General features: G+C 33.0%; 1 protein-coding gene and 1 non-coding gene across 10 annotated transcripts in view; both read right to left on the minus strand.

Moving 5' to 3' along the window:
• Positions 1-2,815: 2,815 nt before the first annotated feature.
• Positions 2,816-14,565, minus strand: part of CYLC2 (cylicin 2) — a 40,685-nt gene continuing 28,935 nt past the window's right edge. For 4 of the 9 annotated variants that reach the window (XM_029920770.1, XM_029920768.1, XM_029920767.1 and 1 more), the window contains 4 exons: positions 5,323-5,469; positions 3,969-4,140; positions 3,293-3,395; positions 2,818-2,978 (listed from right to left, as the gene is read on the minus strand). The gene's annotated coding sequence lies outside the window, so the exon portion shown is untranslated. Of the gene's footprint in view, positions 2,979-3,292; positions 3,396-3,968; positions 4,141-5,322; positions 5,470-6,197; positions 6,345-14,565 lie in introns of all 9 variants that reach the window. The other 5 variants (XR_003902051.1, XR_003902052.1, XM_029920766.1 and 2 more) reach the window with 4 other exon arrangements.
• On the minus strand, positions 10,842-10,946 carry LOC115277160. The gene has a single exon (XR_003902266.1). It is a non-coding gene; the product is annotated as a U6 spliceosomal RNA (small nuclear RNA).

Genomic DNA, 14,565 nt, shown 5'->3' on the forward strand with positions numbered 1-14,565 from the left:
CTAATTGGAAAATGTTATATTGACTGATTCTGAACAAATACCATCATTTAACATATCACTCAAAAAGCTACAAATCACAGGCTCAAATAAACGCAAAATAACTATAGTATAAACTGTTTCAACAATCTAGTCTTATGTCTGCTAGTCTGTTAGAAGTATGACTACACTGTTTCAAGCAATTGAGGGAGAGAAAGAGAGAGAGAGACAGAGAGAGAGGAGACAGGGAGGGAGAGAAAGAGGAAGAAAGGACTGACTCCTAACCTACTACAGTGGTTTTGCATTTCTAGCTATCTATTTCTCATGTTGACTAAGAAGGAGAGAAAAAATATCCGAGTTAATATAAGTCAGATATTGTCTGAGGAAAAAAATTGAAATTACATTCACCTATGTTAGGAAACTAAGAATCAACAGAGAGATAGAAATGTAGAGGTGAAGGGCACAGGTCCTGAGATGAAAAGTCATAGTTCAAATCCTGGCTGTTCGACTTGTAATCCCTGTGGTAGTATGCAAATCACCTCTCTGTGCCTTATAATCCTTATCTGTGTCTTAATAGTAGCTATCTCAGAATAGTTTTTATGGTGTATGTAATAGTGTCCATAACATGCTTAATCATATCTAAGTATTTGCCCTTATTTTTAGTGATAGTTCATTATCTTATTCTCTGCAGCAAAGGTGGTACAGGAAGCTCGCATGTTTGGGTTGAGTTCTTAGTCCTGGTGAAATAACACAGTTGTTGGACTATGCCAGGGTCATAGGTTATCACTGATCTGCACCCTAATGCAGTAGATCCCTCTTTGTTGCTCTTCACAAAATTACTGCTCAAGGCTGCATGTAGTTGTGACTTACATTGAGCATTGGGGGATATTTTCTGAATATCATTGCTGTATAACAAAGACATCTCCCATCTTTGGAAAAAGTCTTTTATGCATTCTCACTAGCCATTAACACGATGTGCCAGTTGTATCATCTGCTTTTTAAAATAACTTTCATATAAAGAACCTTTTTCTTTTTCTCAGAGTACAGTTATATTTGCTTTCTAATTATTCAGATATGTGCATATCTTACCTTCAGAATTGTATTAATTCAATTTATCAGAATAACAATATTTATTGAAGCCATTCAAACAAACAAAAATACAGGCAGTGGCTGTGAAGTGCCTTTTTATCCTGTTAGTCTTAATTTTAAATGTTGAACTATGTAAGTGGGAGAAAAGGAGTTCCTAATACTATTTTTCCCCTCCTTTCCCCCCTATTACTTTAGAATAACTGGTATTCTTTGGAGGTAGATTTGCTATACAATTTACAGGGCCCAGTACAAAATGAAAATGCAGGGCCCTGGTTTGGGGCAGGAAACCTATTTCTTTTTCTCCAGAGCCCACCACCCAACTCATGCAGACCTCCAAGAGACTGCAGCTTCCATGCTGGGATGCACTCAGTATCTGGATAGGGAGTGTGTAAAGAATTCTCCATCAAATCCTCTTGGAAGGTACCATTCAGCTACTTGCCAGAGTCAGGGAGGCTGCCACCTTGCCTAGCCCCAGACACTGCCAGGCTCTCACTTAAGTCTAATCCTACACACTCCAATCCTGCATTGTCTAATAGGACTCATTTATAAAACACAAATTCAAAGATAGCTTTTAAATGCTGACTATAGAACATGAAACCTCAAGTGCAGGGCCTTTTTAAGTGCTGGACACTCTGCGACTTCACTAACCAGTGGAGCCAACACTGATTAGAGGAATTGATAGAGAGTTCAAATGCAATTCCTTTGGAAGAATTACACTTACACTGCTGCCCATACTTAATGCTGATTCCTGCTCATGAAGATAAGGAGAGCTCAAAAGTTCTCTAGTAGATTCCCACTGGGACCTTTACCTCAGATCGTTGAAGGTGGACTGGAAACTTGCCATGAGGCTAGTTGCCTAAATAAGGACATGGGGGGATATAAAAATGTTTGACAGATACAATGGAAGAAAATGAAAATACAGATCAAGTAAATAGTATTATAAAAATACCAGGGGAGGGAATGTTAAAATATATTTTCAAGAAAAGGAATGTTGACATGAATTATTGGATTAAAGAAGAAGGTGGGGAAATAGTGGAAGTAAGACTGATAATAAGTTAGCACTTGATTGTAAATGCCTAATGTCTAAATTTTTAAAAGAGTGTGAATTTCAAAAGCAGTCTATTAAAGGGAAATGATGTATACTGGTATTGAGCGATACAGATTTTAAATTTGTTGACAAGAATTTTCTTCCTGGATGATGATTTTGAATTAACGCAAAACTACTTACATGTTCACAAAGTTCCTTTGCTAAATTTCAAACTGTCAAGGAGAACTGTATTATAAATGGGGAAAAATTGGAATTGGGAACCTGAGTACTAGCATTGTGGGGATCTTCGGAACATTCAGGTAGATACAAGCATTGTAAAGGGGGAATTCTTGGGAATAATAGGCTAGAGTAAGTATACATTTTCAAATCCATACAAGAACCAACCCAAATTAGAAAAATATGAGAATATAAAATGAAAAAACAACAGTGTTGAAGTTAAAGAATGTCAAAACTATAACTGCAAACTTTGAGGAAATTCTGAAATTCCTGGCCAAAGAATTATGTGGTAAGGGAGAGGTGTCCCTCCATATCCCAATCTTTAAGGAGCAAGAGCTGAAAACATAGTCAAGGAAGGATAGTAGGAAAAAAATAGATGATTTTAACTAACAGTATTTTAAGAGTTTGACAAAACCAACGCCACAAACAACTGTGTTTAGGTAGAATGTGAATTAGGGCAGAACACACATGGAAAGAAACACATCGTATGGAGAGTAGATTTTTTAATTGATATTTTCACCATTGTGTTTAATGTGTTCATTCAAAATTAGAGCTGGCAAGCAACTCCCATGACAGGAAGATTTACAACTGAATGAGATCTTATACTCCTCCAGGGTGTTAGAATTTTCAGTGTATCTTCATGGTAGTCCTAGAATATAATCAGAGCAGAGTCACATCAGCTGCTAAAATCCCTCTGTTCCTCTGCTGAAGCTGTGAGTTCCAAACCCAGCACTTTAGAATCCTGAGTGATTAAATCTGTCAAATAAACTAGTTTCATATGTCCCTTTTAATAGGCAGAATGTGTCCCTCCAAATTCAAATGTTGAAATGCTAACCCCCAGTATCTCAGAATGTGTCTGTATTTGGAGATAAGTACATTACATAGGTGATGTAAGTCATAAGGTAGGTCCCAAACCAATATGACTGATGTACCCTAAAAGAAGATATTAAAACACAGACATACAGAGGAGAAGCAGGTGAGGACGACATAGGGATAAAGTTCGTCTACAATCCAAGAACAGATATCTCAGAAGAACTCTGCAGACATGTTGATCCTATTCTTCTATCTTCCAGAAGTATGAAAAAATAAATTTGTTATTTAGGCCATCCAATCTGTGACAATTTATTATGGAAATGCTGAAAAAACAAACATGCCCCTCCTACATAAATTCTAAGATTTATGAACTGTAACTCAAAAGGTTAAAGGGTGTCCAGTTGATATCCAGTTATGCTAGGTTTAGGAAAATACATATTTTGAATATACTTACATTCAACTACAGTATACCCCCTTATCTGTGGGGATAGATTCCAAGACCTCAGTGGATGACTGAAACTACAGATAGTACTGAATCCTATATATACTGTGGTTTTTCTTATATATACATATACTCATATGATAATTAGTTTATAAGTTAGGCATAGTAATATATTAACAGAAATACTAATAATAAAATAGAATAATTATAACAGTATACTGTAATAAAAGTAATGTGGATGTGGTGTCTTTGTCTCTCTCTCTCTCCTCTCTCCCAAAATATCTTATTGTCCTGTTCTCCTCCTTCTTATGATGATGTGAGACGAAAAAATGCCTAAATGATGAGAGGAAGCGAGGTGAATGATGTGTAGGCGTTGTGACATACCATTTGGCCATTACTGATCTTCTAACAGTAAGTCGGAGGAGGACATCTGCTTCTGGACTATGGTTGACCATGGGTAACTGAAACTATGGAAAGCCAAACCTTGAATGGGTGGGGTGGGCAGGACTACTTCCTGTATGTTTCACTGCAGGGGGACGTCATGAAAGAGAAGTTTCTGAAGAGACAAACAGAACATACTGAATATAGTGGATAGCCATACTTCTATTTATTTCAGATCAGCTCATTTATTAAAGTAAATTAGAGGCAACAAATAAAAGCTCTATTTCTTTGAAAATTAAAGAGCCCTTTATAAAATAAATGTATTTCAGATGATTCTAGGCTTTCAGCATTATTGGATGCCCTTTATGCCTAAATAAGAACGCTTTAACTATAATGAAATCATCTTTGAAATTTTTTAACTCTCTAATATTATTTTGAACTTCAGGAGGATTCAGTATTAATAGGAGATATATATTAATGATTAGTTCATTTATAAGTTTATCTCACAAGTGCTGCTCACCTGAAGTCTCCTCTTGAAATTTCTTCTCTTCTTTATAATGATCATTTTCCCAATAAAACATCATTTATTCTCCATAAATACAAATAAACAAAATAGTGGTGCAAATGTCTTTGTAGGTATGAGACAGCAGATTATAACAATACACATGGCAAGAAAAACTTTACATACTAAATATTACTATCCTAAAATTAGATGTCTATTTCACATAAAAGATAATTTCTCTCTGGCTTTATTATGCCCTTTATTGGTAGGGTAACTCTTGCCTCTTAGGGTAACTTTCTCTAGCATTAGCTGTCATGTTCCCTCTCCTCCCCTGCACAAAAAAATCCCTGTCTGTGTCTTATGTAGAGAAATTGACTTTTTTAAAGTAAACATCTTCTATCTGGGTTATGCTCACCTTCTCTGGGTTATGCTTAGGGAAGGCCTCCTCTTTCATGCTCTACTGTCCCATAATTCTGATAAGGTATTTTACCTAAGACAAAGCACATTGCTCTTCCTAACAGGAAATTACTTTCCCTGGTAAATCATCTAAATCAATTGGCATGCAGCTTTTCCTTTTTTATTACTTTTTTGCTGGCAATGAGTAATGAGAAATTAAGACAACAATATGAAATTAATAGGGAACTATCAGAGATAACATAATTCAAACCAAAAAAATAAAATACTTCTCTAGTGTCCTTAAAAGTAGTATAGGAGAAGAGATAATGATAGGATTACTGCTATGCCTACACACATAGAGTCTATTAAAATTCTGAAGAAAACAGTAAAGCAATGATGAATAAAAGAAAAAATGATAAATGAAAAATCCAGTGTTTTAAAATTCTTAATACACTTTACCTTCATGCAATTCACAGTAAGGCTTCGGATGGATAGACTTCACATGGTCATAATCTTGATCATCATCTTTATTTCATTCTCGTTGGGTGATTTAGGGAATCGTTCCCATTAAAGCTGTTTTCCTGTTCTCCTGGTTTGGATGTAATCCTTGAATAAAGGTCAGGAGAATAATAATCATCCTGCATTAATTGCTACCTGCACCCTCACAACAATTATGGTGCCTGATGCTATTTTTGTATCTTTTTTCTGCTCAGAAAGAACAGGAACTGGTAATGGTCTTCCCATGGCAGTGTGTTAGAGATAAAAGCTGTCCCATAGCCTACTCTCTGACCAGGGTGGTCAACAATTGCTGCTTTTCCTCAATCATAGGACACTCTCTCTACCCAGCTTTTCAGTTCTTTATCAGCTTTTAACATTCATTCTTTCATAGCTCCAGATCTGAGCTTGAACTGAGAATCAACAGTATACATTAATTTCCATCTTTCCATTTTTCCTGGTTTTGCATATATTTAAAGTTGAAGAGATATTGATAGTTGTGCAATCATGATTGTAAGGACAACATTTTCTAAAAGTCATAGCTAGTCAAAGACAAAAATGCCTTATTCTATGTTAAAATATTATGTTGTACACCTAAACCCAAAATAAAATTGTATGTCAGCTATGCTACATACAATTAAAAAGCCCTACTTTGAAAAGTAGTGATCCATATCACTTGACATGCTCACATAGGCATTCCAAGGAACATTCAAGAGAAGTATTTTGGACATGTTTTATGTTGAAATTGTCTTAAGGATTATTTTATTTAGATATGTCTTTAGATTTTCAAACATATTGTGTGGTGCTTAATCTTGGTATCAGTAGAAAACACACCTTACCTGTTTTCTCCACAAAAGTATGTTTCCAATGCCCAGGCATTTATTTTTTTTAATTTAACTTCCTTTATCCTGAGGCTGAACTTAACCATTCCATTTTCTTTTATCCTCTCTATAAACCATGAAGCTTCTTTATCTTGTTATTGCCAACTATAGGAATTACAAATGTAAATACTGTGGCAACAGTTTCCTTTTGCATGTAATAACTTAGGAAATGTACAAATTTAGCTTATAACATTTTAAGAACCATAAAATTAATTCTTGAACGGATTCAGCACCTTGAGTAATTTCTTATTATTTTTCTAATACTTTTGTCTAATAAGAAAATTAGGAGTTACTCTCTGATTACTCCCCTCAAAATTTTCTCCTAAAAATATTGTTCATTTGTAATATATTATACATTATTTCCATAGGAAATTTTCTTGCTGCCACATATTAGGGTCCAGATAAGGCTGTGGAAGGGACAGGTTTTATTTAAATCATTTAACAAGGAGAGGTGCCTGGGTGGCTCAGTTGGTTACATGTCCCGCTCCACATTTTATGACTCATTTTATGACATCTCATGATTCGTGACATTGAGCCCAGCTGTCAGCACAGAGGCTACTTGGAATCCTCTCTCTCCTTCTCTCTTTGGCCCTCCTTGCTTGTTAATGCTCGCTCTCTCGCTCGCTGTCTCTATCAAATTAAAAAAAAACATTAAAAATCTAAAAGTAAATAAAATATGAATTATTTGACAAGGAGAATCTTGAAATGGAAACAGTGTTTTCTTAGAAATTATTAGATCTCTCCAGATACCGTATTGTATTCAAGATCAAAACACCAGAATTATCCCAAATTTCTAATGAATTATTGTCCAGTAGATTAAAAATAGATCTGACAGATCATGATGCAAAAACCCTAAAATTACTGAAAAAGACCAGGAGAAATAGATGGATATTCCACATTATTAATAAGCTTTTGAGCAATTCTTTATCTTAAAATGATTACTTCCCTCTCATTTTAAAAAGAATAATCCAAGATTTAGCAAATTATTTCTTTGTGACTTAACAAAGACATATATTGCCAAGGAAATTTGAATAATGTTTCTTAAGAATTACTTTCATATATTCTCTGGATTTAACACTTTCTCAAAGAGACCAAACCTTGTGTAAAAAATAATGCAAATATCCACAAACTTGCATAAAATTTTGGATATTTATGGGCCTTAGGTTAATACTATCTTATTGGGAGGCAAACTTTTTGTAAACTTCAAGAAGAAACTTTAGAAAACCTTACACTGTAAACCTACAGAGTAGTGGTTTTGGATTTCTGACATTTCTTGTGAAATTGAGCCCTACTTAGAACTGTATTAATAATGGTTTATCCACTTAGCCATCCTCCCTTCCCCCAGTTCTCAAAATTGGCTAGCTTCAACTGGACCCCATTTTTGTCACTTCGGTGGTTTCATTAGCTTTCAAGAACCACTAAGAATGACTGTCACCTCTTCTATAGAAAAATCTTAAATTCCCTTAACTTGAAGTACCAAAGTTCAATAGTAAGTGACTTAGCCATCAAACTTATGTGACAATATCAAACATAATGCAGTTTTTTAAGAAAAATAATATGACTAGTTCATGTCTTGTAGTACTTAGAAAGCCTACGTTATCGAAGTTATATAGGAACTTAAAAGAAGAAAATCCATGCAACTTTCAACTTCATAGAAGCAAAAAATGTTGAAGAAATGCAGGTTTTGTTTATATATAAAAACAGTGAGCAGGAAAATGAAAAATTCAATTATTTATATATAGGTGCATATTAGTTATATATACGGTTATATGTGTGCAAATATGGATAGTTTTGGCATTAAATGTCAATCCTTCAATACATGTACGAATACCAAAGAAATCCTTATGCAGGAGGGGTTAGAGAACATTCTGGGATAATTAAAATATACTCTCATTTCTGTCTTTTCATCTAATATGATACCTTATATGACAAAGTCACCTCATTTGTATATTGTTTTCTAATTCATTAAGAACTGATCTATTTGTGATTCAATATTAATGAGGTTCTACTATCCAAAGCTATAATCCTAAACATTTGTCATTATGTTATGGCCTCAGTTTTAAAAATTCTGTTTTCTGATTCTAGGCCTCATGTATTCTTGCTACATTTCTTTTCTTGGATTCTGAGCAATATCTGTAATCCTTCCAATTATTGCTATTTTTATTGTTATAGCTAATTTAAATATTTATGTATTTCCTGAAAAATATAGACTGTATACACACACACACATATATATGTCACATTAAAAATTATACTTTTTCCCATTGGAATCTTATAAATGGCTCAAACATTGAGGTAAAGGATTTTCATAACAGAATGATGTTCCTGCTCTTGATCATCCTGGAAAATAGAGCAGGATATGAGGTGAACATCTGGATTACAAGAGTAGACATCTCCTGTATCAAGTCCAGGTTTTATGGAAGTATGAAATCATCAGCAGTTCCAGTGTGGGTAGAGTGATAATGCCCCAGGGCATACATCTCAGTATATAAATTACAAATTAGTGTTACCACTGTCCTTTTATTCTTGCAGTAATAGTGGCAGAAACAATCTGGCAGCAACACCAAATCAAAAAGCATAAGCGTCCTATTTTTGGAAAATTCTAAATTGAAATCAGTGTCAAAGGAGTAGCCCAGCGGAGTTGAAGATGCTGTCTCCCTGGGGAGAACCACGAGGAGCTAAGTCTCATCCTTCGCTAATCAGAGAACCGTGCCCTTTCTTCAAGATAGGAATAGAACAGGGTGGGTATAGTAGCAGTCACAGAGTTGCTGGGCTTGCAGAGTGGATTTCTTTATGGGGTAATTAACAGTCATGGCAATGTCGTGATCAGAGAAGAATTGGAAAATTTTTCTAGAGCACATTTATCAGAATTAATATATTCTTCCACTGACCCCTCTTCTTCTACAAGATTATGACCGGTAAGCATTACATGCATAGAATACTAGATAAGGAAATCAAGAATCGATTAAGTTAATTTTGGTAATAATTTGAAAAAATAGGTGGGTAGAAAACATGGGGAGGGCTGAGGGCAGAAGAGAAGCTTCCTCTTTTACCTCAGATTTAAACTTCACAATCCCTTTGTGTCCAACCTATAAGCTAGCCTCTATGTGCAACAGCCCCGTACTCGCTCATCTTCCAAGTGAAATGATTTTTATTAAGCACCCCCAGCGTTACATGGCAGCAAAATTATATTCACAAGATACAAATACATAAGCAGATATTCAATAATGCAACATTTATTCTATGGTCTGAGCTCAGTTCCATTTGGCACATTCCTTCAGAATTTCAGTATAAAGTGGGCTTTATTTTCTTTCTCACAATTTTTATCTGTCTTCACATTTTTCATAAACTGGGCCTTAGTTAAACTTCATTGCCCCAAAACAACCAGAATATATTTTTGGCTCTTATTTTCATGCTGCGGTCTTAAGTAACAGAGTCCTAGCATTTCATAAGGGAAAGAATTAAAGGAAAAGCATCTAGAAAAATGATTCAGATTTCCTTTTTGCCAATACCTGATATGTAATACATCAAAGAAAATCTCAAACAGTGGAATTGCTGGACCTTTTCTTCCCCTTAATTCCAGAGGCCAAATGTGCAATACGTTTGATGTGAGATACATCTTACTTGGCCCTAAAGAAGGCCTAAATTCTCAAAACAATACCTAGAAATTTATGAAATAAAAAATGAAAAGTCTTATTCTTTTTAACCCCAATTATGATCTTGTGAGCGAGCACAACAGTCAAAACTACATTAATAAATCAACCTGGGTGCACTAAAGCCAAGCAAAGAGGGGGGATTACAATGATTTACACTAAAGCCAAGCAAAGAGGGAGGATGATTACAATGATTATAATTTGATCAACAGAACCCTTCATCCTCCCATGTAGCATTTAGGTAACTTCAAATATTAAAAACATTGCATGTACTTTTTGAAGCTTAGTGAAATCACCTTTGTATAAAGGGTAAGGAGTGTTCTACGTAAGCTTTCTTCTCTTTAGGATTTGTTGAATCTATAGTGTGTGCAGATACACAATTGCTCTGTGTATATACGTGTGTGTGTTTAATTTGAACAGTCTTTCTCTATTACCAATGAAAGACTCTGTCAAAACCTGCAGTGAAAAATACATCTTGTGCCATAAAATGGGCCACTAACATGGGACCACCTCACTTTTTCTTTAATCATATTTATTTCAATTCAGAACAAAAAATCAGAGAAAGGTCCAATCTTGTTTTATTGGGTTTTGTTTTTAGTTAATAATTATTAGAACTAACTATACATTTTACCAGTTTTCTTTCTGACCATTATTTCCTTTACGTCATGATTCTTCACTGATGGATTTATTAGTGTGCAAGATTACACTAAAGAGTAAATCACTCATAGAATGTCATTGCATGGTAGGTTTTTAGTGCTTGCACTTCTGAAAATGGTTTTATTTAGCTCTCCATAGTATATACTACTGTGGTTGAGAATGAATCTAGGTTCTGACTATTTTGGTTAATATTGATATTTTGACCTTTAGGATTCCACTGGGTAAGTCTGATGTGAATCAGATTTTTATTCCTTGTAGATAATCTTGTGATACTATTGCGTTTGTGATGAGTTAAAATGTTTACTCTCTGGAAACCTTTTGCGTCGTCCTTGTCCAGGGACCATGCTATTCTTCTCTGCGCCACTCCACTTTAAATATTAATGTGCTGCTGAAGCAAAGTCTCTCTGGAAATTTTTTATACTACATTTTTGTCTTTTTAATTTTTTTATAATTTACCATGGTGTTCCTTAAATTGTGCATTTTATGTACACTACATCATAAAAACATATATGAAACATTGACATGTAAGAAAAAGAAAAAAAATACGTGAGCCCACAAAGCACCTTTAATCCAGAACTTTCTGGTCTTCATAGATTTCCCAGTGGCCTTTCACTGACAAAAATCAACATCCTCTTCTTCTGTCTACAGGACTACTGCCTCAACTTTGTTTTATCTTTTGCCTTTCTTTAGAATGTCATCATATATGTGTGAATTCCTGAAAATTGTGGTTTTGGTTACATGTATTTGACATTTAAATACATGATACCATAAAATAATTATTGGGCTTTCATGTTTCCTTCTCTGTAAATTGTGTCTGCATATGTCCATTTATCATCTGGATACTTTATGGGGTTTTTTGGTAAGTTTATAGGAATCCTATATATAATCTCAGCTCTAAATTCTGCAGTCATATGGTTTGAAAATATCATTGATTAAAATGCTATCATAGGACACTGACATCTATGGCATGTTGAAAAATAATACTTGGTAGTTATCTGGTGGATAAGTCTTACTCTTTGGGAATTCCTTCACTATTCTTGACATTTTATGACTTAAAATTTATGTTTATTAATTTCCACCAAATCTTATTGGAATTTTGATTAGAATTAAATTGAATTTATATTTCCTTTTTGATATATGTGGGATCTTGTGATATTGAGTTTTCTAATTTATGAGTACGTTATATCTCTTGATTTAATATCTCCTCTAAGTACATTTTATGTACACAATAAATTATACATAAGATATATGTTATATATAAATATTATAAATGCATTTTACTCCGTAAAATTTTTACTCACATTTTCTTAGATTTACCACTTAGGTACATTAGAATTGTTGATTCTATGTTAAGTGATATATTTTAATTAAATATTAGAAATACTTGAAGTTTTAACATGAAAGTACAATAACATATTAATTTTCTATAGAAACAAAAAATTGTTATTTTCAATTTTGTACAATCGAAAATTTTTACAAATCTACTTGTAGATTCTTTTTACTATGTCGTCTGTAAAAAGGATCTGACTTGTCTTTTTCTATCCCCGTAACAATTTTATTTGACTTATTGCACTGGACAGTGTCTCCGGCAGGATATGAAATGATTTCAGTAAGAATGGATGCCTTTTACTTGTTTCTGGTCATAAAATAAATACTTTAAATATTTCACTTACAAATATGTATTTTCCAGTTTTATAAATAGTTAAGAATTGTCACATTGAGACCATTCTATTTTCTGTTTATTTTGGTAAGATGTTTTTTAACATAACAGGCTGTGAGTCTTTAGTCCCCATTTTGGTAATCATTGAGATGATTACTTAATTTTCTCATATATAAATTAGTCACTTTATATTTTTTTCTAATACTATAAAACAATAAATTCCTGTGGTAAATTTAAATTATTCAAGGTGTATTATCACCTTAATTTGTTCTTAATTTGGTGTGAAGATATTTTAAGATATTTGCATCTATGTTTATACGTGATATTTGTTTATAATTCTACCTGTAATATTATCTTTATTACCACTGGTACCAAGGTTAAGAGATTTGGTTAAAGTAATATAGATGTGTTCTCTCTCTGGACTTTGTAATAATTGTGGTAAACTTTATTTGTTCCCTGAATATTAGTAGTGAGACTGTGTGGACCTGCCTTTTTTTGTAGGAAATTTTTTAAATTCTTATTGGGTTTTTTGAAGGTTAGAGTACTAAAGGTTTTTGTTTTGAGTCAGTTTTGGCAAATATGTTGTTTTGGAAGTATAAGTTTTCAAATTTATTGGGATAAAGATTTCACAATTTCCATCCGTTATTTTTTAAATATTGGTGTCCACCTTTTTCACACATATTTTACTTTCCTAACATGGTCGGTTTTTTGCCTTCTCTCTCTTCATCAATCTTGGTTTGTAAATCTTAAAGGCTTATAAATCTTATTTTGTGAATCTCACTTTTGTTGAAATGTTGATCATATATTTTTAATTTTATTTTTATAATTTCCTCTTTGTCCTTTGATATTTTATTACATTCTGTTTTCATTTTTTAACTTGATAAGTTGCATTATAGAAAGTTATATAATTTTAATTAGATCCACAAGTTTTATTATATAATTTTGTAATTTTATCTTTTTACATTTATTAAAAACATTTTATTCTATAATTTTATAGGGATAGTTATTAATTTCCAAACATTTGGAATCTTCCTAAATTATATGTATTCTTTCTGTGTAACTTAATTTAACAAATGATTTTTTTTATGAGTCTTGATTTAACGATTTGAATGAGATCAGTTTTCGTGAATGGACCTTGCATGGTAGAGAAAAGAGTATATATTTTCTTAGATATTAAATGTAAAAATTATATGATTTTTCTAGTGTATTTAGATGTTGAACTTTAAAAATTTTTACTGATATTTAATGTCTATCATTTACAGAGAGAGATGAGTTAAGTTTTCCCAATAGAATTGTGGATCTATATCTCCTTTTACTTCAGTCAATTTTTGCTTTATATTTTTGAGATACTTTTAATTAGATGCATAAAAGAGTAGAATCATCATATTTTCCTGGTGAATTGAATCATATGCTATTGGTAGTGACTCTCATTTCAAACTTTTATTTCACTAATTAGTGATTCTTTTATTGATATCTAAATTTCCAAACTAGTGATCTTTTGGTATTAAACTACAGTTTTTTAAAATTTGTTATTTGTGTATAATTATTATTTTTATTTTTTATATTTATATTTTATTGACAATTTTAAAATATTTTATTGATATGGAAAATATTTATAATAGGAGGCTTACAGTTTAGTGTGAAATATAACATTTGTATGAAATAATATATATCTGCTTTTCATGAGTGTTGGAATATTTGTTTAAATCTGTCCTTGCTAGTTATAGGGAAAAATAGAATTACTCCTGGTATTCAGATGTATCACCTTCATTGTTTTGGAGTTCAAGGTTCTAATTTCCTAGACAGAGCAAACCCCCCCTAGAAATTGCCCTGCCTTTACCAATCTATTAAAACTATCATAGAAAAAACTGGGGGTTGGAGATAAAGAGACAGAATGAAATAGATGCATGTGCCTGCATACAAAGAGGAGAGAGAGAGAGAGAAGGACTTTTACATAAAGCACTCTTGCAGTTTGTCAGACTTCCCGTTTGTCAGCGTGTCTTGAATTATTTTAACATACGTGTTCTGAGAAAAGTAACTAGGTTGCAAAAACAAATGCTGTTAAGGGTGCCACATCATGGTCTTCTAAAGAAGTTATGGATAGTACTTAAACACAATTTACTCTGAGCAGTTGTATCTTATTAAGGGGTGACGGATTCATCTACTCTGTAAGTATTTACTGGCTTACTAGAAATTTCTGTAGAAAATCTTTACCTCTGCCAGGGTTTGCCTCCTGAGTCAGAAGCCAATTTCAAAAGGCTTTAATATTTTAAAATATATTTATACAGGTCTAGAATAAAGAGTTCCAAGAAATGAACCTAAACTTCTAAAGTAGTGTTTCTGAAATAGAACACAT

Source organism: Suricata suricatta, chromosome 13 (genome assembly GCF_006229205.1).
Source record: "Suricata suricatta isolate VVHF042 chromosome 13, meerkat_22Aug2017_6uvM2_HiC, whole genome shotgun sequence".
NCBI classification, from domain to species: domain Eukaryota; kingdom Metazoa; phylum Chordata; class Mammalia; order Carnivora; family Herpestidae; genus Suricata; species Suricata suricatta.